Consider the following 22500-nt stretch of genomic DNA (forward strand, 5'->3'; position numbering starts at 1 on the left):
GTCCTCATTGGAAGGAAGCAAGAGTGAAAGGCTGAAGTGAAATAGAGCGGGGACGAAGGCAGTGAAGAGAGAGAACGTGGGAAGAAGAGAAAAACGCAAGGGAAAAAAAGCAGCGTCGTAAAAGAGGTGACGGAGCTGTCCTCTCAATAAGAAGGGTGCCAGCGAGCCTTGCTCTTGCTTACGGCCACACCCCCTTGAGCACGCCTGATCTCGTCTGATTTCGGAAGCTAAACAGGGATGGGCCTGGTTAGTACTTGGATGGGAGACCGCCTGGGAATACCAGGTGCTGTAAGCTTTTAAGGAGGCGCCCTATCCCCGCTCGCTGGCTCATTCCCCTGTTCACACGTGCAGTGCGGCTTGTCCGTCTGTTTATTTGTCAGCTTTGGCGAGACACGGGTGCTTGTGTATTAGCGTGAGCGTTTTTTATTCTGATCATGAACAGTTTAACAAGTCCGCAAAGGATCGACGAAAGGTTTATCGCCAGCTGAAAAGAGACACAGCGCTTCGGCTGTGGAGACTTGTTCGGCTGGCGTTCGGAGAGTCGCGTTTTTCAGAATTGTATTGAGATCGTTTTCCACAGAGCTCAGATGTCAAAGCACAGCAGCAGCTCTCCACAGCGATCCTCTATAGCGCCCTTTCTCCCGCAGCTCCGTCCTCATTGGAAGGAAGCAAGAGTGAAAGGCTGAAGTGAAATAGAGCGGGGACGAAGGCAGTGAAGAGAGAGAACGTGGGAAGAAGAGAAAAACGCAAGGGAAAAAAAGCAGCGTCGTAAAAGAGGTGACGGAGCTGTCCTCTCAATAAGAAGGGTGCCAGCGAGCCTTGCTCTCGCTTACGGCCACAGCCCCTTGAGCACGCCTGATCTCGTCTGATCTCGGAAGCTAAACAGGGATGGGCCTGGTTAGTACTTGGATGGGAGACCGCCTGGGAATACCAGGTGCTGTAAGCTTTTAAGGAGGCGCCCTATCCCCGCTCGCTGGCTCATTCCCCTGTTCACACGTGCAGTGCGGCTTGTCCGTCTGTTTATTTGTCAGCTTTGGCGAGACACGGGTGCTTGTGTAATAGCGTGAGCGTTTTTTATTCTGATCAGGAACAGTTTTACAAGTCCGCAAAGGATCGAGGAAAGGTTTATCGCCAGCTGAAAAGAGACACAGCGCTTCGGCTGTGGAGACTTGTTCGGCTGGCGTTCGGAGAGTCGCGTTTTTCAGAATTGTATTGAGATCGTTTTCCACAGAGCTCAGATGTCAAAGCACAGCAGCAGCTCTCCACAGCGATCCTCTATAGCGCCCTTTCTCCCGCAGCTCCGTCCTCATTGGAAGGAAGCAAGAGTGAAAGGCTGAAGTGAAATAGAGCGGGGACGAAGGCAGTGAAGAGAGAGAACGTGGAAAGAAGAGAAAAACGCAAGGGAAAAAAGCAGCGTCGTAAAAGAGGTGACAGAGCTGTCCTCTCAATAAGAAGGGTGCCAGCGAGCCTTGCTCTCGCTTACGGCCACACCCCCTTGAGCACGCCTGATCTTGTCTGATCTCTGAAGCTAAACAGGGATGGGCCTGGTTAGTACTTGGATAAGAGACCGCCTGGGAATACCAGGTGCTTTAAGCTTTTAAGCGCAGGAGGCGCCCTATCCCCGCTCGCTGGCTCATTCCCCTGTTCACACGTGCAGTGCAGCTTGTCCGTCTGTTTATTTGTCAGCTTTGGCGAGACACGGGTGCTTGTGTAATAGCGTGAGCGTTTTTTATTCTGATCAGGAACAGTTTAACAAGTCCGCAAAGTATCGCGGAAAGGTTTATCGCCAGCTGAAAAGAGACACAGCGCTTCGGCTGTGGAGACTTGTTCGGCTGGCGTTCGGAGAGTCGCGTTTTTCAGAATTGTATTGAGATCGTTTTCCACAGAGCTCAGATGTCAAAGCACAGCAGCAGCTCTCCACAGCGATCCTCTATAGCGCCCTATCTCCCGCAGCTCCGTCCTCATTGGAAGGAAGCAAGAGTGAAAGGCTGAAGTGAAATAGAGCGGGGACGAAGGCAGTGAAGAGAGAGAACGTGGGAAGAAGAGAAAAACGCAAGGGAAAAAGAGCAGCGTCGTAAAAGAGGTGACGGAGCTGTCCTCTCAATAAGAAGGGTGCCAGCGAGCCTTGCTCTCGCTTACGGCCACACCCCCTTGAGCACGCCTGATCTCGTCTGATCTCGGAAGCTAAACAGGGATGGGCCTGGTTAGTACTTGGATGGGAGACCGCCTGGGAATACCAGGTGCTGTAAGCTTTTAAGGAGGCGCCCTATCCCCGCTCGCTGGCTCATTCCCCTGTTCACACGTGCAGTGCGGCTTGTCCGTCTGTTTATTTGTCAGCTTTGGCGAGACACGGGTGCTTGTGTAATAGCGTGAGCGTTTTTTATTCTGATCAGGAACAGTTTTACAAGTCCGCAAAGGATCGAGGAAAGGTTTATCGCCAGCTGAAAAGAGACACAGCGCTTCGGCTGTGGAGACTTGTTCGGCTGGCGTTCGGAGAGTCGCGTTTTTCAGAATTGTATTGAGATCGTTTTCCACAGAGCTCAGATGTCAAAGCACAGCAGCAGCTCTCCACAGCGATCCTCTATAGCGCCCTTTCTCCCGCAGCTCCGTCCTCATTGGAAGGAAGCAAGAGTGAAAGGCTGAAGTGAAATAGAGCGGGGACGAAGGCAGTGAAGAGAGAGAACGTGGAAAGAAGAGAAAAACGCAAGGGAAAAAAGCAGCGTCGTAAAAGAGGTGACAGAGCTGTCCTCTCAATAAGAAGGGTGCCAGCGAGCCTTGCTCTCGCTTACGGCCACACCCCCTTGAGCACGCCTGATCTTGTCTGATCTCTGAAGCTAAACAGGGATGGGCCTGGTTAGTACTTGGATAAGAGACCGCCTGGGAATACCAGGTGCTTTAAGCTTTTAAGCGCAGGAGGCGCCCTATCCCCGCTCGCTGGCTCATTCCCCTGTTCACACGTGCAGTGCAGCTTGTCCGTCTGTTTATTTGTCAGCTTTGGCGAGACACGGGTGCTTGTGTAATAGCGTGAGCGTTTTTTATTCTGATCAGGAACAGTTTAACAAGTCCGCAAAGTATCGCGGAAAGGTTTATCGCCAGCTGAAAAGAGACACAGCGCTTCGGCTGTGGAGACTTGTTCGGCTGGCGTTCGGAGAGTCGCGTTTTTCAGAATTGTATTGAGATCGTTTTCCACAGAGCTCAGATGTCAAAGCACAGCAGCAGCTCTCCACAGCGATCCTCTATAGCGCCCTATCTCCCGCAGCTCCGTCCTCATTGGAAGGAAGCAAGAGTGAAAGGCTGAAGTGAAATAGAGCGGGGACGAAGGCAGTGAAGAGAGAGAACGTGGGAAGAAGAGAAAAACGCAAGGGAAAAAGAGCAGCGTCGTAAAAGAGGTGACGGAGCTGTCCTCTCAATAAGAAGGGTGCCAGCGAGCTTTGGTCTAGCTTACGGCCACACCCCCTTGAGCACGCCTGATCTTGTCTGATCTCGGAAGCTAAACAGGGATGGGCCTGGTTAGTACTTGGATGGGAGACCGCCTGGGAATACCAGGTGCTGTAAGCTTTTAAGCGCAGGAGGCGCCCTATCCCCGCTCGCTCGCTCATTCCCCTGTTCACACGTGCAGTGCGGCTTGTCCGTCTGTTTATTTGTCAGCTTTGGCGAGACACGGGTGCTTGTGTATTAGCGTGAGCGTTTTTTATTCTGATCAGGAACAGTTTTACAAGTCCGCAAAGGATCGAGGAAAGGTTTATCGCCAGCTGAAAAGAGACACAGCGCTTCGGCTGTGGAGACTTGTTCGGCTGGCGTTCGGAGAGTCGCGTTTTTCAGAATTGTATTGAGATCGTTTTCCATAGAGCTCAGATGTCAAAGCACAGCAGCAGCTCTCCACAGCGATCCTCTATAGCGCCCTTTCTCCCGCAGCTCCGTCCTCATTGGAAGGAAGCAAGAGTGAAAGGCTGAAGTGAAATAGAGCGGGGACGAAGGCAGTGAAGAGAGAGAACGTGGGAAGAAGAGAAAAACGCAAGGGAAAAAAAGCAGCGTCGTAAAAGAGGTGACGGAGCTGTCCTCTCAATAAGAAGGGTGCCAGCGAGCCTTGCTCGCGCTTACGGCCACACCCCCTTGAGCACGCCTGATCTCGTTTGATCTCGGAAGCTAAACAGGGATGGGCCTGGTTAGTACTTGGATGGGAGACCGCCTGGGAATACCAGGTGCTGTAAGCTTTTAAGCGCAGGAGGCGCCCTATCCCCGCTCGCTCGCTCATTCCCCTGTTCACACGTGCAGTGCGGCTTGTCCGTCTGTTTATTTGTCAGCTTTGGCGAGACACGGGTGCTTGTGTATTAGCGTGAGCGTTTTTTATTCTGATCATGAACAGTTTAACAAGTCCGCAAAGGATCGAGGAAAAGTTTATCGCCAGCTGAAAAGAGACACAGCGCTTCGGCTGTGGAGACTTGTTCGGCTGGCGTTCGGAGAGTTGCGTTTTTCAGAATTGTATTGAGATCGTTTTCCACAGAGCTCAGATGTCAAAGCACAGCAGCAGCTCTCCACAGCGATCCTCTATAGCGCCCTTTCTCCCGAAGCTCCGTCCTCATTGGAAGGAAGCAAGAGTGAAAGGCTGAAGTGAAATAGAGCGGGGACGAAGGCAGTGAAGAGAGAGAACGTGGGAAGAAGAGAAAAACGCAAGGGAAAAAGAGCAGCGTCGTAAAAGAGGTGACGGAGCTGTCCTCTCAATAAGAAGGGTGCCAGCGAGCCTTGCTCTCGCTTACGGCCACACCCCCTTGAGCACGCCTGATCTCGTCTGATCTCGGACGCTAAACAGGGATGGGCCTGGTTAGTACTTGGATGGGAGACCGCCTGGGAATACCAGGTGCTGTAAGCTTTTAAGCGCGGGAGGCGCCCTATCCCCGCTCGCTCGCTCATTCCCCTGTTCACACGTGCAGTGCGGCTTGTCCGTCTGTTTATTTGTCAGCTTTGGCGAGACACGGGTGCTTGTGTATTAGCGTGAGCGTTTTTTATTCTGATCATGAACAGTTTAACAAGTCCGCAAAGGATCGAGGAAAAGTTTATCGCCAGCTGAAAAGAGACACAGCGCTTCGGCTGTGGAGACTTGTTCGGCTGGCGTTCGGAGAGTTGCGTTTTTCAGAATTGTATTGAGATCGTTTTCCACAGAGCTCAGATGTCAAAGCACAGCAGCAGCTCTCCACAGCGATCCTCTATAGCGCCCTTTCTCCCGCAGCTCCGTCCTCATTGGAAGGAAGCAAGAGTGAAAGGCTGAAGTGAAATAGAGCGGGGACGAAGGCAGTGAAGAGAGAGAACGTGGGAAGAAGAGAAAAACGCAAGGGAAAAAGAGCAGCGTCGTAAAAGAGGTGACGGAGCTGTCCTCTCAATAAGAAGGGTGCCAGCGAGCCTTGCTCTCGCTTATGGCCACACCCCCTTGAGCACGCCTGATCTCGGAAGCTAAACAAGGATGGGCTTGGTTAGTACTTGGATGGGGGACCGCCTGGTAATACCAGGTGCTGTAAGCTTTTAAGCGCAGGAGGCGCCCTATCCCCGCTCGCTCGCTCATTCCCCTGTTCATACGTGCAGTGCGGCTTGTCCGTCTGTTTATTTGTCAGCTTTGGCGAGACACGGGTGCTTGTGTATTAGCGTGAGCGTTTTTTATTCTGATCAGGAACAGTTTAACAAGTCCGCAAAGGATCGAGGAAAGGTTTATCGCCAGCTGAAAAGAGACACAGCGCTTCGGCTGTGGAGACTTGTTCGGCTGGCGTTCGGAGAGTCGCGTTTTTCAGAATTGTATTGAGATCGTTTTCCACAGAGCTCAGATGTCAAAGCACAGCAGCAGCTCTCCACAGCGATCCTCTATAGCGCCCTTTCTCCCGCAGCTCCGTCCTCATTGGAAGGAAGCAAGAGTGAAAGGCTGAAGTGAAATAGAGCGGGGACGAAGGCAGTGAAGAGAGAGAACGTGGGAAGAAGAGAAAAACGCAAGGGAAATAGAGCAGTGTCGTAAAAGAGGTGACGGAGCTGTCCTCTCAATAAGAAGGGTGCCAGCGAGCCTTGCTCTCGCTTACGGCCACACCCCCTTGAGCACGCCTGATCTCGTCTGATCTCGGAAGCTAAACAGGGATGGGCCTGGTTAGTACTTGGATGGGAGACCGCCTGGGAGTACCAGGTGCTGTAAGCTTTTAAGCGCAGGAGGCGCCCTATCCCCGCTCGCTCGCTCATTCCCCTGTTCACACGTGCAGTGCGGCTTGTCCGTCTGTTTATTTGTCAGCTTTGGCGAGACACGGGTGCTTGTGTATTAGCGTGAGCGTTTTTTATTCTGATCAGGAACAGTTTTACAAGTCCGCAAAGGATCGAGGAAAGGTTTATCGCCAGCTGAAAAGAGACACAGCGCTTCGGCTGTGGAGACTTGTTCGGCTGGCGTTCGGAGAGTCGCGTTTTTCAGAATTGTATTGAGATCGTTTTCCACAGAGCTCAGATGTCAAAGCACAGCAGCAGCTCTCCACAGCGATCCTCTATAGCGCCCTTTCTCCCGCAGCTCAGTCCTCATTGGAAGGAAGCAAGAGTGAAAGGCTGAAGTGAAATAGAGCGGGGACGAAGGCAGTGAAGAGAGAGAACGTGGGAAGAAGAGAAAAACGCAAGGGAAAAAAAGCAGCGTCGTTAAAGAGGTGACGGAGCTGTCCTCTCAATAAGAAGGGTGCCAGCGAGCTTTGCTCTTGCTTACGGCCACACCCCCTTGAGCACGCCTGATCTCGTCTGATCTCGGAAGCTAAACATGGATGGGCCTGGTTAGTACTTGGATGGGAGACCGCCTGGGAATACCAGGTGCTGTAAGCTTTTAAGCGCAGGAGGCGCCCTATCCCCGCTCGCTCGCTCATTCCCCTGTTCACACGTGCAGTGCGGCTTGTCCGTCTGTTTATTTGTCAGCTTTGGCGAGACACGGGTGCTTGTGTATTAGCGTGAGCGTTTTTTATTCTGATCAGGAACAGTTTTACAAGTCCGCAAAGGATCGAGGAAAGGTTTATCGCCAGCTGAAAAGAGACACAGCGCTTCGGCTGTGGAGACTTGTTCGGCTTGCGTTCGGAGAGTCAAGTTTTTCAGAATTGTATTGAGATCGTTTTCAACAGAGCTCAGATGTCAAAGCACAGCAGCAGCTCTCCACAGCGATCCTCTATAGCGCCCTTTCTCCCGCAGCTCCGTCCTCATTGGAAGGAAGCAAGAGTGAAAGGCTGAAGTGAAATAGAGCGGGGATGAAGGCAGTGAAGAGAGAGAACGTGGGAAGAAGAGAAAAACGCAAGGGAAAAAAAGCAGCGTCGTAAAAGAGGTGACGGAGCTGTCCTCTCAATAAGAAGGGTGCCAGCGAGCCTTGGTCTTGCTTACGGCCACACCCCCTTGAGCACGCCTGATCTCGTCTGATCTCGGAAGCTAAACAGGGATGGGCCTGGTTAGTACTTGGATGGGAGACCGCCTGGGAATACCAGGTGCTGTAAGCTTTTAAGCGCAGGAGGCGCCCTATCCCCGCTCGCTCGCTCATTCCCCTGTTCACACGTGCAGTGCGGCTTGTCCGTCTGTTTATTTGTCAGCTTTGGCGAGACACGGGTGCTTGTGTATTAGCGTGAGCGTTTTTTATTCTGATCAGGAACAGTTTTACAAGTCCGCAAAGGATCGAGGAAAGGTTTATCGCCAGCTGAAAAGAGACACAGCGCTTCGGCTGTGGAGACTTGTTCGGCTGGCGTTCGGAGAGTCGCGTTTTTCAGAATTGTATTGAGATCGTTTTCCACAGAGCTCAGATGTCAAAGCACAGCAGCAGCTCTCCACAGCGATCCTCTATAGCGCCCTTTCTCCCGCAGCTCCGTCCTCATTGGAAGGAAGCAAGAGTGAAAGGCTGAAGTGAAATAGAGCGGGGACGAAGGCAGTGAAGAGAGAGAACGTGGGAAGAAGAGAAAAACGCAAGGGAAAAAAAGCAGCGTCGTAAAAGAGGTGACGGAGCTGTCCTCTCAATAAGAAGGGTGCCAGCGAGCCTTGCTCTCGCTTACGGAAACACCCCCTTGAGCACGCCTGATCTCGTCTGATCTCGGAAGCTAAACAGGGATGGGCCTGGTTAGTACTTGGATGGGAGACCGCCTGGGAATACCAGGTGCTGTAGGCTTTTAAGCACAGGAGGCGCCCTATCCCCGCTCGCTCGCTCATTCCCCTGTTCACACGTGCAGTGCGGCTTGTCCGTCTGTTTATTTGTCAGCTTTGGCGAGACACGGGTGCTTGTGTATTAGCGTGAGCGTTTTTTATTCTGATCAGGAACAGTTTAACAAGTCCGCAAAGGATCGAGGAAAGGTTTATCGCCAGCTGAAAAGAGACACAGCGCTTCGGCTGTGGAGACTTGTTCGGCTGGCGTTCGGAGAGTCGCGTTTTTCAGAATTGTATTGAGATCGTTTTCCACAGAGCTCAGATGTCAAAGCACAGCAGCAGCTCTCCACAGCGATCCTCTATAGCGCCCTTTCTCCCGCAGCTCCGTCCTCATTGGAAGGAAGCAAGAGTGAAAGGCTGAAGTGAAATAGAGCGGGGACGATGGCAGTGAAGAGAGAGAACGTGGGAAGAAGAGAAAAACGCAAGGGAAAAAGAGCAGCGTCGTAAAAGAGGTGACGGAGCTGTCCTCTCAATAAGAAGGGTGCCAGCGAGCCTTGCTCTCGCTTACGGCCACACCCCCTTGAGCACGCCTGATCTCGTCTGATCTTGGAAGCTAAACAGGGATGGGCCTGGTTAGTACTTGGATGGGAGACCGCCTGGGAGTACCAGGTGCTGTAAGCTCTTAAACGCAGGAGGTGCCCTATCCCCGCTCGCTGGCTCATTCCCCTGTTCACACGTGCAGTGCGGCTTGTCCGTCTGTTTATTTGTCAGCTTTGGCGAGACACGGGTGCTTGTGTATTAGCGTGAGCGTTTTTTATTCTGATCAGGAACAGTTTAACAAGTCCGCAAATGATCGAGGAAAGGTTTATCGCCAGCTGAAAAAAGACACAGCGCTTCGGCTGGGGAGACTTGTTCGGCTGGCGTTCGGAGAGTCGCGTTTTTCAGAATTGTATTGAGATCGGTTTCCTCAGAGCTCAGATGTCAAAGCACAGCAGCAGCTCTCCACAGCGATCCTCTATAGCGCCCTTTCTCCCGCAGCTCCGTCCTCATTGGAAGGAAGCAAGAGTGAAAGGCTGAAGTGAAATAGAGCGGGGACGAAGGCAGTGAAGAGAGAGAACGTGGGAAGAAGAGAAAAACGCAAGGGAAAAAGAGCAGCGTCGTAAAAGAGGTGACGGAGCTGTCCTCTCAATAAGAAGGGTGCCAGCGAGTCTTGCTCTTACTTGCGGCCACACCCCCTTGAGCACGCCTGATCTCGTCTGATCTCGGAAGCTAAACAGGGATGGGCCTGGTTAGTACTTGGATGGGAGACCGCCTGGGAATACCAGGTGCTGTAAGCTTTTAAGCGCAGGAGGCGCCCTATCCCCGCTCGCTCGCTCTCATTCCCCTGTTCACACGTGCAGTGCTGCTTGTCCGTCTGTTTATTTGTCAGCTTTGGCGAGACACGGGTGCTTGTGTATTAGCGTGAGCGTTTTTTATTCTGATCAGGAACAGTTTTACAAGTCCGCAATGGATCGAGGAAAGGTTTATCGCCAGCTGAAAAGAGACACAGCGCTTCGGCTGTGGAGACTTGTTCGGCTGGCGTTCGGAGAGTCGCGTTTTTCAGAATTGTATTGAGATCGTTTTCCACAGAGCTCAGATGTCAAAGCATAGCAGCAGCTCTCCACAGCGATCCTCTATAGCGCCCTTTCTCCCGCAGCTCCGTCCTCATTGGAAGGAAGCAAGAGTGAAAGGCTGAAGTGAAATAGAGCGGGGACGAAGGCAGTGAAGAGAGAGAACGTGGGAAGAAGAGAAAAACGCAAGGGAAAAAAAGCAGCGTCGTAAAAGAGGTGGCGGAGCTGTCCTCTCAATAAGAAGGGTGCCAGCGAGCCTTGCTCTCGCTTACGGCCACACCCCCTTGAGCACGCCTGATCTCGTCTGATCTCGGAAGCTAAACAGGGATGGGCCTGGTTAGTACTTGGATGGGAGACCGCCTGGGAATACCAGTTGCTGTAAGCTTTTAAGCGCAGGAGGCGCCCTATCCCCGCTCGCTCGCTCATTCCCCTGTTCACACGTGCAGTGCGGCTTGTCCGTCTGTTTATTTGTCAGCTTTGGCGAGACACGGGTGCTTGTGTATTAGCGTGAGCGTTTTTTATTCTGATCAGGAACAGTTTTACAAGTCTACAAAGGATCGAGGAAAGGTTTATCGCCAGCTGAAAAGAGACACAGCGCTTCGGCTGTGGAGACTTGTTCGGCTGGCGTTCGGAGAGTCGCGTTTTTCAGAATTGTATTGAGATCGTTTTCCACAGAGCTCAGATGTCAAAGCACAGCAGCAGCTCTCCACAGCGATCCTCTATAGCGCCCTTTCTCCCGCAGCTCCGTCCTCATTGGAAGGAAGCAAGAGTGAAAGGCTGAAGTGAAACAGAGCGGGGACGAAGGCAGTGAAGAGAGAGAACGTGGGAAGAAGAGAAAAACGCAAGGGAAAAAAGCAGCGTCGTAAAAGAGGTGACGGAGCTGTCCTCTCAATAAGAAGGGTGCCAGCGAGCCTTGCTCTCGCTTATGGCCACACCCCCTTGAGCACGCCTGATCTCGTCTGATCTCGGAAGCTAAACAGGAATGGGCTTGGTTAGTACTTGGATGAGAGACCGCCTGGGAATACCAGGTGCTGTAAGCTTTTAAGCGCAGGAGGCGCCCTATCCCCACTCGCTCGCTCATTCCCCTGTTCACACGTGCAGTGCGGCTTGTCCGTCTATTTGTCAGCTTTGGTGAGACACGGGTGCTTGTGTATTAGCGTGAGCGTTTTTTATTCTGATCAGGAACAGTTTTACAAGTCCGCAAAGGATCGAGGAAAGGTTTATCGCCAGCTGAAAAGAGACACAGCGCTTAGGCTGTGGAGACTTGTTCGGCTGGCGTTCGGAGAGTCGCGTTTTTCAGAATTGTATTGAGATCGTTTTCCACAGAGCTCAGATGTCAAAGCACAGCAGCAGCTCTCCACAGCGATCCTCTATAGCGCCATTTCTCCCGCAGCTCCGTCCTCATTGGAAGGAAGCAAGAGTGAAAGGCTGAAGTGAAATAGAGCGGGGACGAAGGCAGTGAAGAGAGAGAACGTGGGAAGAAGAGAAAAACGCAAGGGAAAAAAAGCAGCGTCGTAAAAGAGGTGACGGAGCTGTCCTCTCAATAAGAAGGGTGCCAGCGAGCCTTGCTCTTGCTTACGGCCACACCCCCTTGAGCACGCCTGATCTCGTCTGATCTCGGAAGCTAAACAGGGATGGGCCTGGTTAGTACTTGGATGGGAGACCGCCTGGGAATACCAGGTGCTGTAAGCTTTTAAGCGCAGGAGGCGCCCTATCCCCGCTCGCTCGCTCATTCCCCTGTTCACACGTGCAGTGTGGCTTGTCCGTCTGTTTATTTGTCAGCTTTGGCGAGACACGGGTGCTTGTGTATTAGCGTGAGCGTTTTTTATTCTGATCAGGAACAGTTTTACAAGTCCGCAAAGGATCGAAGAAAGGTTTATCGCCAGCTGAAAAGAGACACAGCGCTTCGGCTGTGGAGACTTGTTCAGCTGGCGTTCGGAGAGTCGCGTTTTTCAGAATTGTATTGAGATCGTTTTCCACAGAGCTCAGATGTCAAAGCACAGCAGCAGCTCTCCACAGCGATCCTCTATAGCGCCCTTTCTCCCGCAGCTCCGTCCTCATTGGAAGGAAGCAAGAGTGAAAGGCTGAAGTGAAATAGAGCGGGGACGAAGGCAGTGAAGAGAGAGAACGTGGGAAGAAGAGAAAAACGCAAGGGAAAAAAAGCAGCGTCGTAAAAGAGGTGACGGAGCTGTCCTCTCAATAAGAAGGGTGCCAGCGAGCCTTGCTCTCGCTTACGGCCACACCCCCTTGAGCACGCCTGATCTCGTCTGATCTCGGAAGCTAAACAGGGATGGGCCTGGTTAGTACTTGGATGGGAGACCGCCTGGGAATACCAGGTGCTGTAAGCTTTTAAGCGCAGGAGGCGCCCTATCCCCGCTCGCTCGCTCATTCCCCTGTTCACACGTGCAGTGCGGCTTGTCCGTCTGTTTATTTGTCAGCTTTGGTGAGACACGGGTGCTTGTGTATTAGCGTGAGCGTTTTTTATTCTGATCAGGAACAGTTTTACAAGTCCGCAAAGGATCGAGGAAAGGTTTATCGCCAGCTGAAAAGAGACACAGCGCTTCGGCTGTGGAGACTTGTTCGGCTGGCGTTCGGAGAGTCGCGTTTTTCAGAATTGTATTGAGATCGTTTTCCACAGAGCTCAGATGTCAAAGCACAGCAGCAGCTCTCCACAGCGATCCTCTATAGCGCCCTTTCTCCCGCAGCTCCGTCCTCTTTGGAAGGAAGCAAGAGTGAAAGGCTGAAGTGAAATAGAGCGGGGACGAAGGCAGTGAAGAGAGAGAACGTGGGAAGAAGAGAAAAACGCAAGGGAAAAAAAGCAGCGTCGTAAAAGAGGTGACGGAGCTGTCCTCTCAATAAGAAGGGTGCCAGCGAGCCTTGCTCTCGCTTACGGCCACACCACCTTGAGCACGCCTGATCTCGTCTGATCTCGGAAGCTAAACAGGGATGGGCCTGGTTAGTACTTGGATGGGAGACCGCCTGGGAATACCAGGTGCTGTAAGCTTTTAAGCGCAGGTGGCGCCCTATCCCCGCTCGCTCGCTCATTCCCCTGTTCACACGTGCAGTGCGGCTTGTCCGTCTGTTTATTTGTCAGCTTTGGCGAGACACGGGTGCTTGTGTATTAGCGTGAGCGTTTTTTATTCTGATCAGGAACAGTTTTACAAGTCCGCAAAGGATCGAGGAAAGGTTTATCGCCAGCTGAAAAGAGACACAGCGCTTCGGCTGTGGAGACTTGTTCGGCTGGCGTTCGGAGAGTCGCGTTTTTCAGAATTGTATTGAGATCGTTTTCCACAGAGCTCAGATGTCAAAGCACAGCAGCAGCTCTCCACAGCGATCCTCTATAGCGCCCTTTCTCCCGCAGATCCGTCCTCATTGGAAGGAAGCAAGAGTGAAAGGCTGAAGTGAAATAGAGCGGGGACGAAGGCAGTGAAGAGAGAGAACGTGGGAAGAAGAGAAAAACGCAAGGGAAAAAAAGCAGCGTCGTAAAAGAGGTGACGGAGCTGTCCTCTCAATAAGAAGGGTGCCAGCGAGCTTTGGTCTCGCTTACGGCCACACCCCCTTGAGCACACCTGATCTCTCTGATCTTGGAAGCTAAACAGGGATGGGCCTGGTTAGTACTTGGATGGGAGACCGCCTGGGAATACCAGGTGCTGTAAGCTTTTAAGCGCAGGAGGCGCCCTATCCCCGCTCGCTCGCTCATTCCCCTGTTCACACGTGCAGTGCGGCTTGTCCGTCTGTTTATTTGTCAGCTTTGGCGAGACACGGGTGCTTGTGTATTAGCGTGAGCGTTTTTTATTCTGATCAGGAACAGTTTTACAAGTCCGCAAAGGATCGAGGAAAGGTTTATCGCCAGCTGAAAAGAGACACAGCGCTTCGGCTGTGGAGACTTGTTCGGCTGGCGTTCGGAGAGTCGCGTTTTTCAGAATTGTATTGAGATCGTTTTCCACAGAGCTCAGATGTCAAAGCACAGCAGCAGCTCTCCACAGCGATCCTCTATAGCGCCCTTTCTCCCGCAGCTCCGTCCTCATTGGAAGGAAGCAAGAGTGAAAGGCTGAAGTGAAATGAAGCGGGAACGAACGCAGTGAAGAGAGAGAACGTGGGAAGAAGAGAAAAACGTAAGGGAAAAAAAGCAGCGTCGTAAAAGAGGTGACGGAGCTGTCCTCTCAATAAGAAGGGTGCCAGCGAGCCTTGCTCTCGCTTATGGCCACACCCCCTTGAGCACGCCTGATCTCGTCTGATCTCGGAAGCTAAACAGGGATGGGCCTGGTTAGTACTTGGATGGGAGACCGCCTGGGAATACCAGGTGCTGTAAGCTTTTAAGCGCAGGAGGCGCCCTATCCCCGCTCGCTCGCTCATTCCCCTGTTCACACGTGCAGTGCGGCTTGTCCGTCTGTTTATTTGTCAGCTTTGGCGAGACACGGGTGCTTGTGTATTAGCGTGAGCGTTTTTTATTCTGATCAGGAACAGTTTTACAAGTCCGCAAAGGATCGAGGAAAGGTTTATCGCCAGCTGAAAAGAGACACAGCGCTTCGGCTGTGGAGACTTGTTCGGCTGGCGTTCGGAGAGTCGCGTTTCTCAGAATTGTATTGAGATCGTTTTCCACAGAGCTCAGATGTCAAAGCACAGCAGCAGCTCTCCACAGCGATCCTCTATAGCGCCCTTTCTCCCGCAGCTCCGTCCTCATTGGAAGGAAGCAAGAGTGAAAGGCTGAAGTGAAATAGAGCGGGGACGAAGGCAGTGAAGAGAGAGAACGTGGGAAGAAGAGAAAAACGCAAGGGAAAAAAAGCAGCGTCGTAAAAGAGGTGACGGAGCTGTCCTCTCAATAAGAAGGGTGCCAGCGAGCCTTGCTCTAGCTTACGGCCACACCCCCTTGAGCACGCCTGATCTCATCTGATGTCGGAAGCTAAACAGGGATGGGCCTGGTTAGTACTTGGATGGGAGACCGCCTGGGAATACCAGGTGCTGTAAGCTTTTAAGCGCAGGAGGCGCCCTATCCCCGCTCGCTCGATCATTCCCCTGTTCACACGTGCAGTGCGGCTTGTCCGTCTGTTTATTTGTCAGCTTTGGCGAGACACGGGTGCTTGTGTATTAGCGTGAGCGTTTTTTATTCTGATCAGGAACAGTTTTACAAGTCCGCAAAGGATCGAGGAAAGGTTTATCGCCAGCTGAAAAGAGACACAGCGCTTTGGCTGTGGAGACATGTTCGGCTGGCGTTCGGAGAGTCGCGTTTTTCAGAATTGTATTGAGATCGTTTTCCACAGAGCTCAGATGTCAAAGCACAGCAGCAGCTCTCCACAGCGATCCTCTATAGCGCCCTTTCTCCCGCAGCTCCGTCCTCATTGGAAGGAAGCAAGAGTGAAAGGCTGAAGTGAAATAGAGCGGGGACGAAGGCAGTGAAGAGAGAGAACGTGGGAAGAAGAGAAAAACGCAAGGGAAAAAGAGCAGCGTCATAAAAGAGGTGACGGAGCTGTCCTCTCAATAAGAAGGGTGCCAGCGAGCCTTGCCCTCGCTTATGGCCACACCCCCTTGAGCACACCTGATCTCGTCTGATCTCGGAAGCTAAACAGGGATGGACCTGGTTAGTACTTGGATGGGAGACCGCCTGGGAATACCAGGTCCTGTAAGCTTTTAAGCGCAGGAGGCGCCCTATCCCCGCTCGCTCGCTCATTCCCCTGTTCACACGTGCAGTGCGGCTTGTCCGTCTGTTTATTTGTCAGCTTTGGCGAGACGCGGGTGCTTGTGTATTAGCGTGAGCGTTTTTTATTCTGATCAGGAACAGTTTTACAAGTCCGCAAAAGATCGAAGAAAGGTTTATCGCCAGCTGAAAAGAGACACAGCGCTTCGGCTGTGGAGACTTGTTCGGCTGGCGTTCGGAGAGTCGCGTTTTTCAGAATTGTATTGAGATCGTTTCCCACAGAGCTCAGATGTCAAAGCACAGCAGCAGCTCTCCACAGCGATCCTCTATAGCGCCCTTTCTCCCGCAGCTCCGTCCTCATTGGAAGGAAGCAAGAGTGAAAGGCTGAAGTGAAATAGAGCGGGGACGAAGGCAGTGAAGAGAGAGAACGTGGGAAGAAGAGAAAAACGCAAGGGAAAAAAAGCAGCGTCGTAAAAGAGGTGACGGAGCTGTCCTCTCAATAAGAAGGGTGCCAGCGAGCCTTGCTCGCGCTTATGGCCACACCCCCTTGAGCACGCCTGATCTCGTCTGATCTCGGAAGCTAATCAGGGATGGGCCTGGTTAGTACTCGGATGGGAGACCGCCTGGGGATACCAGGTGCTGTAAGCTTTTAAGCGCAGGAGGCGCCCTATCCCCGCTCGCTCGCTCATTCCCCTGTTCACACGTGCAGTGCGGCTTGTCCGTCTGTTTATTTGTCAGCTTTGGCGAGACACGGGTGCTTGTGTATTAGCGTGAGCGTTTTTTATTCTGATCAGGAACAGTTTTACAAGTCCGCAAAGGATCGAGGAAAGGTTTATCGCCAGCTGAAAAGAGACACAGCGCTTCGGCTGTGGAGACTTGTTCGGCTGGCGTTCGGAGAGTCGCGTTTTTCAGAATTGTATTGAGATCGTTTTCCACAGAGCTCAGATGTCAAAGCACAGCAGCAGCTCTCCACAGCGATCCTCTATAGCTCCCTTCCTCCCGCAGCTCCGTCCTCATTGGAAGGAAGCAAGAGTGAAAGGCTGAAGTGAAATAGAGCGGGGACGAAGGCAGTGAAGAGAGAGAACGTGGGAAGAAGAGAAAAACGCAAGGGAAAAAAAGCAGCGTCGTAAAAGAGGTGACGGAGCTGTCCTCTCAATAAGAAGGGTGCCAGCGAGCCTTGCTCTCCCTTATGGCCACACCCTCTTGAGCACGCCTGATCTCGTCTGATCTCGGAAGCTAAACAGGGATGGGCTTGGTTAGTACTTGGATGGGAGACCGCCTGGGAATACCAGGTGCTGTGAGCTTTTAAGCGCAGGAGGCGCTCTATCCCCGCTCGCTCGCTCATTCCCCTGTTCACACGTGCAGTGCGGCTTGTCCGTCTGTTTATTTGTCAGCTTTGGTGAGACACGGGTGCTTGTGTATTAGCGTGAGCGTTTTTTATTCTGATCAGGAACAGTTTTACAAGTCCGCAAAGGATCGAGGAAAGGTTTATCGCCAGCTGAAAAGAGACACAGCGCTTCGGCTGTGGAGACTTGTTCGGCTGGCGTTCGGAGAGTCGCGTTTTTTAGAATTGTATTGAGATCGTTTTCCACAGAGCTCAGATGTCAAAGCACAGCAGCAGCTCTCCACAGCGATCCTCTATAGCGCCCTTTCTCCCGCAGCTCCGTCCTCATTGGAAGGAAGCAAAAGTGAAAGGCTGAAGTGAAATAGAGCGGGGACGAAGGCAGTGAAGAGAGAGAACGTGGGAAGAAGAGAAAAACTCCAGGGAAAAAAAGCAGCGTCGTAAAAGAGGTGACGGAGCTGTCCTCTCAATAAGAAGGGTGCCAGCGATCTTTGGTCTAGCTTACGGCCACACCCCCTTGAGCACGCCTGATCTCGTCTGATCTCGGAAGCTAAACAGGGATGGGCCTGGTTAGTACTTGGATGGGAGACCGCCTGGGAATACCAGGTGCTGTAAGCTTTTAAGCGCAGGAGGCGCCCTATCCCTGCTCGCTCGCTCATTCCCCTGTTCACACGTGCAGTGCAGCTTGTCCGTCTGTTTATTTGTCAGCTTTGGCGAGACACGGGTGCTTGTGTATTAGCGTGAGCGTTTTTTATTCTGATCAGGAACAGTTTTAAAAGTCCGCAAAGGATCGAGGAAAGGTTTATCGCCAGCTGAAAAGAGACACAGCGCTTCGGCTGTGGAGACTTGTTCGGCTGGCGTTCGGAGAGTCGCGTTTTTCAGAATTGTATTGAGATCGTTTTCCACAGAGCTCAGATGTCAAAGCACAGCAGCAGCTCTCCACAGCGATCCTCTATAGCGCCCTTTCTCCCGCAGCTCCGTCCTCATTGGAAGGAAGCAAAAGTGAAAGGCTGAAGTGAAATAGAGCGGGGACGAAGGCAGTGAAGAGAGAGAACGTGGGAAGAAGAGAAAAACGCAAGAGAAAAAAAGCAGCGTCGTAAAAGAGGTGACGGAGCTGTCCTCTCAATAAGAAGGGTGCCAGCGAGCCTTGCTCTCGCTTACGGCCACACCCCCTTGACCACGCCTGAGCTCATCTGATCTTGGAAGCTAAACAGGGATGGGCCTGGTTAGTACTTGGATGGGAGACCGCCTGGGAATACCAGGTGCTGTAAGCTTTTAAGCGCAGGAGGCGCCCTATCCCCGCTCGCTCGCTCATTCCCCTGTTCACACGTGCAGTGCGGCTTGTCCGTCTGTTTATTTGTCAGCTTTGGCGAGACACGGGTGCTTGTGTATTAGCGTGAGCGTTTTTTATTCTGATCAGGAACAGTTTTACAAGTCCGCAAAGGATCGAGGAAAGGTTTATCGCCAGCTGAAAAGAGACACAGCGCTTCGGCTGTGGAGACTTGTTCGGCTGGCGTTCGGAGAGTAGCGTTTTTCAGAATTGTATTGAGATCGTTTTCCACAGAGCTCAGATGTCAAAGCACAGCAGCAGCTCTCCACAGCGATCCTCTATAGCGCCCTTTTTCCCGCAGCTCAGTCCTCATTGGAAGGAAGCAAGAGTGAAAGGCTGAAGTGAAATAGAGCAGGGACGAAGGCAGTGAAGAGAGAGAACGTGGGAAGAAGAGAAAAACGCAAGGGAAAAAAAGCAGCGTCGAAAAAGAGGTGACGGAGCTGTCCTCTCAATAAGAAGGGTGCCAGCGAACCTTGCTCTCGCTTACGGCCACACTCCCTTGAGCACGCCTGATCTTGTCTGATCTCGGAAGCTAAACAGGGATGGGCCTGGTTAGTACTTGGATGGGAGACCGCCTGGGAATACCAGGTGCTGTAAGCTTTTAAGCGCAGGAGGCGCCCTATCCCCGCTCGCTCGCTCATTCCCCTGTTCACACGTGCAGTGCGGCTTGTCCGTCTGTTTATTTGTCAGCTTTGGCGAGACACGGGTGCTTGTGTATTAGCGTGAGCGTTTTTTATTCTGATCAGGAACAGTTTAACAAGTCCGCAAAGGATCGAGGAAAGGTTTATCGCCAGCTGAAAAGAGACACAGCGCTTCGGCTGTGGAGACTTGTTCGGCTGGCGTTCGGAGAGTCGCGTTTTTCAGAATTGTATTGAGATCGTTTTCCACAGAGCTCAGATGTCAAAGCACAGCAGCAGCTCTCCACAGCGATCCTCTATAGCGCCCTTTCTCCCGCAGCTCCGTCCTCATTGGAAGGAAGCAAGAGTGAAAGGCTGAAGTGAAATAGAGCGGGGACGAAGGCAGTGAAGAGAGAGAACGTGGGAAGAAGAGAAAAACGCAAGGGAAAAAAAGCAGCGTCGTAAAAGAGGTGACGGAGCTGTCCTCTCAATAAGAAGGGTGCCAGCGAGCCTTCCTCGCGCTTACGGCCACACCCCCTTGAGCACGCCTGATCTCGTTTGATCTCGGAAGCTAAACAGGGATGGGCCTGGTTAGTACTTGGATGGGAGACCGCCTGGGAATACCAGGTGCTGTAAGCTTTTAAGCGCAGGAGGCGCCCTATCCCCGCTCGCTGGCTCATTCCCCTGTTCACACGTGCAGTGCGGCTTGTCCGTCTGTTTATTTGTCAGCTTTGGCGAGACACGGGTGCTTGTGTATTAGCGTGAGCGTTTTTTATTCTGATCAGGAACAGTTTTACAAGTCCGCAAAGGATCGAGGAAAGGTTTATCGCCAGCTGAAAAGAGACACAGCGCTTCGGCTGTGGAGACTTGTTCGGCTGGTGTTCGGAGAGTCGCGTTTTTCAGAATTGTATTGAGATCGTTTTCCACAGAGCTCAGATGTCAAAGCACAGCAGCAGCTCTCCACAGTGATCCTCTATAGCGCCCTTTCTCCCGCAGCTCCGTCCTCATTGGAAGGAAGCAAGAGTGAAAGGCTGAAGTGAAATAGAGCGGGGACGAAGGCAGTGAAGAGAGAGAACGTGGGAAGAAGAGAAAAACGCAAGGGAAAAAAAGGAGCGTCGTAAAAGAGGTGACGGAGCTGTCCTCTCAATAAGAAGGGTGCCAGCGAGCCTTGCTCTCGCTTACGGCCACACCCCCTTGAGCACGCCTGATCTCGGAAGCTAAACAGGGATGGGCTTGGTTAGTACTTGGATGGGGGACCGCTTGGGAATACCAGGTGCTGTAAGCTTTTAAGCGCAGGAGGCGCCCTATCCCCGCTCGCTCGCTCATTCCCCTGTTCATACGTGCAGTGCGGCTTGTCCGTCTGTTTATTTGTCAGCTTTGGCGAGACACGGGTGCTTGTGTATTAGCGTGAGCGTTTTTTATTCTGATCAGGAACAGTTTAACAAGTCCGCAAAGGATCGAGGAAAGGTTTATCGCCAGCTGAAAAGAGACACAGCGCTTCGGCTGTGGAGACTTGTTCGGCTGGCGTTCGGAGAGTCGCGTTTTTCAGAATTGTATTGAGATCGTTTTCCACAGAGCTCAGATGTCAAAGCACAGCAGCAGCTCTCCACAGCGATCCTCTATAGCGCCCTTTCTCCCGCAGCTCAGTCCTCATTGGAAGGAAGCAAGAGTGAAAGGCTGAAGTGAAATAGAGCGGGGACGAAGGCAGTGAAGAGAGAGAACGTGGGAAGAAGAGAAAAACGCAAGGGAAAAAAAGCAGCGTCGTTAAAGAGGTGACGGAGCTGTCCTCTCAATAAGAAGGGTGCCAGCGAGCTTTGCTCTTGCTTACGGCCACTCCCCCTTGAGCACGCCTGATCTCGTCTGATCTCGGAAGCTAAACATGGATGGGCCTGGTTAGTACTTGGATGGGAGACCGCCTGGGAATACCAGGTGCTGTAAGCTTTTAAGCGCAGGAGGCGCCCTATCCCCGCTCGCTCGCTCATTCCCCTGTTCACACGTGCAGTGCGGCTTGTCCGTCTGTTTATTTGTCAGCTTTGGCGAGACACGGGTGCTTGTGTATTAGCATGAGCGTTTTTTATTCTGATCAGGAACAGTTTTACAAGTCCGCAAAGGATCGAGGAAAGGTTTATCGCCAGCTGAAAAGAGACACAGCGCTTCGGCTGTGGAGACTTGTTCGGCTGGCGTTCGGAGAGTCGCGTTTTTCAGAATTGTATTGAGATCGTTTTCCACAGAGCTCAGATGTCAAAGCACAGCAGCAGCTCTCCACAGCGATCCTCTATAGCGCCCTTTCTCCCGCAGCTCCGTCCTCATTGGAAGGAAGCAAGAGTGAAAGGCTGAAGTGAAATAGAGCGGGGACGAAGGCAGTGAAGAGAGAGAACTTGGGAAGAAGAGAAAAACGCAAGGGAAAAAAAGCAGCGTCGTAAAAGAGGTGACGGAGCTGTCCTCTCAATAAGAAGGGTGCCAGCGAGCCTTGCTCTTGCTTACGGCCACACCCCCTTGAGCACGCCTGATCTCATCTGATTTCGGAAGCTAAACAGGGATGGGCCTGGTTAGTACTTGGATGGGAGACCGCCTGGGAATACCAGGTGCTGTAAGCTTTTAAGCGCAGGAGGCGCCCTATCCCCGCTCGCTCGCTCATTCCCCTGTTCACACGTGCAGTGCGGCTTGTCCGTCTGTTTATTTGTCAGCTTTGGCGAGACACGGGTGCTTGTGTATTAGCGTGAGCGTTTTTTATTCTGATCAGGAACAGTTTTACAAGTCCGCAAAGGATCGAGGAAAGGTTTATCGCCAGCTGAAAAGAGACACAGCGCTTCGGCTGTGGAGACTTGTTCGGCTGGCGTTCGGAGAGTCGCGTTTTTCAGAATTGTATTGAGATCGTTTTCCACAGAGCTCAGATGTCAAAGCACAGCAGCAGCTCTCCACAGCGATCCTCTATAGCGCCCTTTCTCCCGCAGCTCCGTCCTCATTGGAAGGAAGCAAGAGTGAAAGGCTGAAGTGAAATAGAGCGGGGACGAAGGCAGTGAAGAGAGAGAACGTGGGAAGAAGAGAAAAACGCAAGGGAAAAAAAGCAGCGTCGTAAAAGAGGTGACGGAGCTGTCCTCTCAATAAGAAGGGTGCCAGCGAACCTTGCTCTTGCTTATGGCCACACCCCCTTGAGCACGCCTGATCTCGTCTGATCTCGGAAGCTAAACAGGGATGGGCCTGGTTAGTACTTGGATGGGAGACCGCCTGGGAATACCAGGTGCTGTAAGCTTTTAAGCGCAGGAGGCGCCCTATCCCCGCTCGCTCGCTCATTCCCCTGTTCACACGTGCAGTGCGGCTTGTCCGTCTGTTTATTTGTCAGCTTTGGCGAGACACGGGTGCTTGTGTATTAGCGTGAGCGTTTTTTATTCTGATCAGGAACAGTTTTACAAGTCCGCAAAGGATCGAGGAAAGGTTTATCGCCAGCTGAAAAGAGACACAGCGCTTCGGCTGTGGAGACTTGTTCGGCTGGCGTTCGGAGAGTCGCGTTTTTCAGAATTGTATTGAGATCGTTTTCCACAGAGCTCAGATGTCAAAGCACAGCAGCAGCTCTCCACAGCGATCCTCTATAGCGCCCTTTCTCCCGCAGCTCCGTCCTCATTGGAAGGAAGCAAGAGTGAAAGGCTGAAGTGAAATAGAGCGGGGACGAAGGCAGTGAAGGGAGAGAACGTGGGAAGAAGAGAAAAACGCAAGGGAAAAAAAGCAGCGTCGTAAAAGAGGTGACGGAGCTGTCCTCTCAATAAGAAGGGTGCCAGCGAGCCTTGCTCTCGCTTACGGCCACACCCCCTTGAGCACGCCTGATCTCATCTGATTTCGGAAGCTAAACAGGG

General features: G+C 52.3%; 14 non-coding genes and 21 pseudogenes across 14 annotated transcripts; all 35 read left to right on the plus strand.

The window, feature by feature from the left end:
* Positions 1-176: 176 nt before the first annotated feature.
* LOC148668600 (5S ribosomal RNA) lies at positions 177-295 on the plus strand (annotated as a pseudogene).
* A 532-nt stretch (positions 296-827) lies between these two features.
* LOC148668601 (5S ribosomal RNA) lies at positions 828-946 on the plus strand (annotated as a pseudogene).
* A 531-nt stretch (positions 947-1477) lies between these two features.
* LOC148668602 (5S ribosomal RNA) lies at positions 1478-1596 on the plus strand (annotated as a pseudogene).
* A 537-nt stretch (positions 1597-2133) lies between these two features.
* On the plus strand, positions 2134-2252 carry LOC148668603 (5S ribosomal RNA). Its single transcript, XR_015937578.1, has one exon. It is a non-coding gene; the product is annotated as a 5S ribosomal RNA (ribosomal RNA).
* A 531-nt stretch (positions 2253-2783) lies between these two features.
* Positions 2784-2902, plus strand: LOC148668604 (5S ribosomal RNA; annotated as a pseudogene).
* A 537-nt stretch (positions 2903-3439) lies between these two features.
* On the plus strand, positions 3440-3558 carry LOC148668605 (5S ribosomal RNA; annotated as a pseudogene).
* A 537-nt stretch (positions 3559-4095) lies between these two features.
* On the plus strand, positions 4096-4214 carry LOC148668606 (5S ribosomal RNA). The gene has a single exon (XR_015938105.1). It is a non-coding gene; the product is annotated as a 5S ribosomal RNA (ribosomal RNA).
* Positions 4215-4751: 537 nt separating this feature from the next.
* LOC148668607 (5S ribosomal RNA) lies at positions 4752-4870 on the plus strand. Its single transcript, XR_015938590.1, has one exon. It is a non-coding gene; the product is annotated as a 5S ribosomal RNA (ribosomal RNA).
* Positions 4871-5407: 537 nt separating this feature from the next.
* LOC148668608 (5S ribosomal RNA) lies at positions 5408-5516 on the plus strand (annotated as a pseudogene).
* Positions 5517-6053: 537 nt separating this feature from the next.
* On the plus strand, positions 6054-6172 carry LOC148668609 (5S ribosomal RNA). Its single transcript, XR_015938140.1, has one exon. It is a non-coding gene; the product is annotated as a 5S ribosomal RNA (ribosomal RNA).
* A 537-nt stretch (positions 6173-6709) lies between these two features.
* Positions 6710-6828, plus strand: LOC148668610 (5S ribosomal RNA). Its single transcript, XR_015938160.1, has one exon. It is a non-coding gene; the product is annotated as a 5S ribosomal RNA (ribosomal RNA).
* A 537-nt stretch (positions 6829-7365) lies between these two features.
* On the plus strand, positions 7366-7484 carry LOC148668611 (5S ribosomal RNA). The gene has a single exon (XR_015937580.1). It is a non-coding gene; the product is annotated as a 5S ribosomal RNA (ribosomal RNA).
* A 537-nt stretch (positions 7485-8021) lies between these two features.
* On the plus strand, positions 8022-8140 carry LOC148668612 (5S ribosomal RNA; annotated as a pseudogene).
* A 537-nt stretch (positions 8141-8677) lies between these two features.
* On the plus strand, positions 8678-8796 carry LOC148668613 (5S ribosomal RNA; annotated as a pseudogene).
* A 537-nt stretch (positions 8797-9333) lies between these two features.
* On the plus strand, positions 9334-9452 carry LOC148668614 (5S ribosomal RNA; annotated as a pseudogene).
* A 539-nt stretch (positions 9453-9991) lies between these two features.
* Positions 9992-10110, plus strand: LOC148668615 (5S ribosomal RNA; annotated as a pseudogene).
* A 536-nt stretch (positions 10111-10646) lies between these two features.
* Positions 10647-10765, plus strand: LOC148668616 (5S ribosomal RNA; annotated as a pseudogene).
* Positions 10766-11298: 533 nt separating this feature from the next.
* LOC148668617 (5S ribosomal RNA) lies at positions 11299-11417 on the plus strand. The gene has a single exon (XR_015937581.1). It is a non-coding gene; the product is annotated as a 5S ribosomal RNA (ribosomal RNA).
* Positions 11418-11954: 537 nt separating this feature from the next.
* On the plus strand, positions 11955-12073 carry LOC148668618 (5S ribosomal RNA). The gene has a single exon (XR_015937582.1). It is a non-coding gene; the product is annotated as a 5S ribosomal RNA (ribosomal RNA).
* Positions 12074-12610: 537 nt separating this feature from the next.
* Positions 12611-12729, plus strand: LOC148668619 (5S ribosomal RNA). Its single transcript, XR_015938831.1, has one exon. It is a non-coding gene; the product is annotated as a 5S ribosomal RNA (ribosomal RNA).
* A 537-nt stretch (positions 12730-13266) lies between these two features.
* Positions 13267-13384, plus strand: LOC148668620 (5S ribosomal RNA; annotated as a pseudogene).
* Positions 13385-13921: 537 nt separating this feature from the next.
* On the plus strand, positions 13922-14040 carry LOC148668621 (5S ribosomal RNA). Its single transcript, XR_015938249.1, has one exon. It is a non-coding gene; the product is annotated as a 5S ribosomal RNA (ribosomal RNA).
* Positions 14041-14577: 537 nt separating this feature from the next.
* LOC148668622 (5S ribosomal RNA) lies at positions 14578-14696 on the plus strand (annotated as a pseudogene).
* Positions 14697-15233: 537 nt separating this feature from the next.
* On the plus strand, positions 15234-15352 carry LOC148668623 (5S ribosomal RNA; annotated as a pseudogene).
* Positions 15353-15889: 537 nt separating this feature from the next.
* On the plus strand, positions 15890-16008 carry LOC148668624 (5S ribosomal RNA; annotated as a pseudogene).
* Positions 16009-16545: 537 nt separating this feature from the next.
* Positions 16546-16664, plus strand: LOC148668625 (5S ribosomal RNA; annotated as a pseudogene).
* Positions 16665-17201: 537 nt separating this feature from the next.
* LOC148668626 (5S ribosomal RNA) lies at positions 17202-17320 on the plus strand. Its single transcript, XR_015937583.1, has one exon. It is a non-coding gene; the product is annotated as a 5S ribosomal RNA (ribosomal RNA).
* Positions 17321-17857: 537 nt separating this feature from the next.
* Positions 17858-17976, plus strand: LOC148668627 (5S ribosomal RNA; annotated as a pseudogene).
* Positions 17977-18513: 537 nt separating this feature from the next.
* Positions 18514-18632, plus strand: LOC148668628 (5S ribosomal RNA; annotated as a pseudogene).
* Positions 18633-19169: 537 nt separating this feature from the next.
* LOC148668629 (5S ribosomal RNA) lies at positions 19170-19288 on the plus strand. The gene has a single exon (XR_015938106.1). It is a non-coding gene; the product is annotated as a 5S ribosomal RNA (ribosomal RNA).
* A 537-nt stretch (positions 19289-19825) lies between these two features.
* On the plus strand, positions 19826-19934 carry LOC148668630 (5S ribosomal RNA; annotated as a pseudogene).
* A 537-nt stretch (positions 19935-20471) lies between these two features.
* On the plus strand, positions 20472-20590 carry LOC148668631 (5S ribosomal RNA; annotated as a pseudogene).
* Positions 20591-21127: 537 nt separating this feature from the next.
* Positions 21128-21246, plus strand: LOC148668632 (5S ribosomal RNA). Its single transcript, XR_015938615.1, has one exon. It is a non-coding gene; the product is annotated as a 5S ribosomal RNA (ribosomal RNA).
* A 537-nt stretch (positions 21247-21783) lies between these two features.
* LOC148668633 (5S ribosomal RNA) lies at positions 21784-21902 on the plus strand. Its single transcript, XR_015938250.1, has one exon. It is a non-coding gene; the product is annotated as a 5S ribosomal RNA (ribosomal RNA).
* A 537-nt stretch (positions 21903-22439) lies between these two features.
* LOC148668634 (5S ribosomal RNA) overlaps positions 22440-22500 on the plus strand; it is a 119-nt pseudogene continuing 58 nt past the window's right edge.

This window comes from Lepisosteus platostomus, chromosome 5 (assembly GCF_059453375.1).
Source record: "Lepisosteus platostomus isolate fLepPlt1 chromosome 5, fLepPlt1.hap1, whole genome shotgun sequence".
Lineage (NCBI taxonomy): Eukaryota > Metazoa > Chordata > Actinopteri > Semionotiformes > Lepisosteidae > Lepisosteus > Lepisosteus platostomus.